Source organism: Penaeus monodon, chromosome 28, assembly GCF_015228065.2.
Source record: "Penaeus monodon isolate SGIC_2016 chromosome 28, NSTDA_Pmon_1, whole genome shotgun sequence".
Classification (NCBI taxonomy): Eukaryota; Metazoa; Arthropoda; class Malacostraca; order Decapoda; family Penaeidae; genus Penaeus; species Penaeus monodon.
In genome coordinates, this window is record NC_051413.1 from 3,115,502 (window position 1) to 3,116,027 (window position 526).

Sequence of the window (526 nt, forward strand, 5' to 3'; positions counted from 1 at the left end):
GGTTCTTTCTGGTGTAATCAAAACACATGCCTTGATCGAGCAATTCGGAAATGCAGTTGTTGTGGATTCACGATTCGTTTGGCAAATTGCTTCATAGTTGTTATCAGAATTGGCCTTAACGTTGTGCCAACTTCTCTTTTGATTTGTGAAGTGTGAAAGTGTTTAAGTTCGAGAAATCACTAATATAAAGGAAAGTTATATTTGAAGGCATAACTGCAGTAAAAAGATGATATTAATATTACATTGCTTTCACAACGGTATTTTCTCATTTGTAACATTCTCACTTCATCACAAAATAAAAATAGGAATGCATAAACAACTATATTTCTTTAAACACGTCTCTATAAGGAATAAATAAAAAGAGAAAAAAAAATACATGATACAGTTAAGATATAGATCGCTAGTTGTTTACTGTCAACCTGTGTTTCCATGTGTATAGCATAACAGTGGGTTTCCAGTGTTCAAATTACTATTTTTAGATTTTTGAAAAAAAAAATATTGACGTAAGATTTCGAAAAGTTGCTGG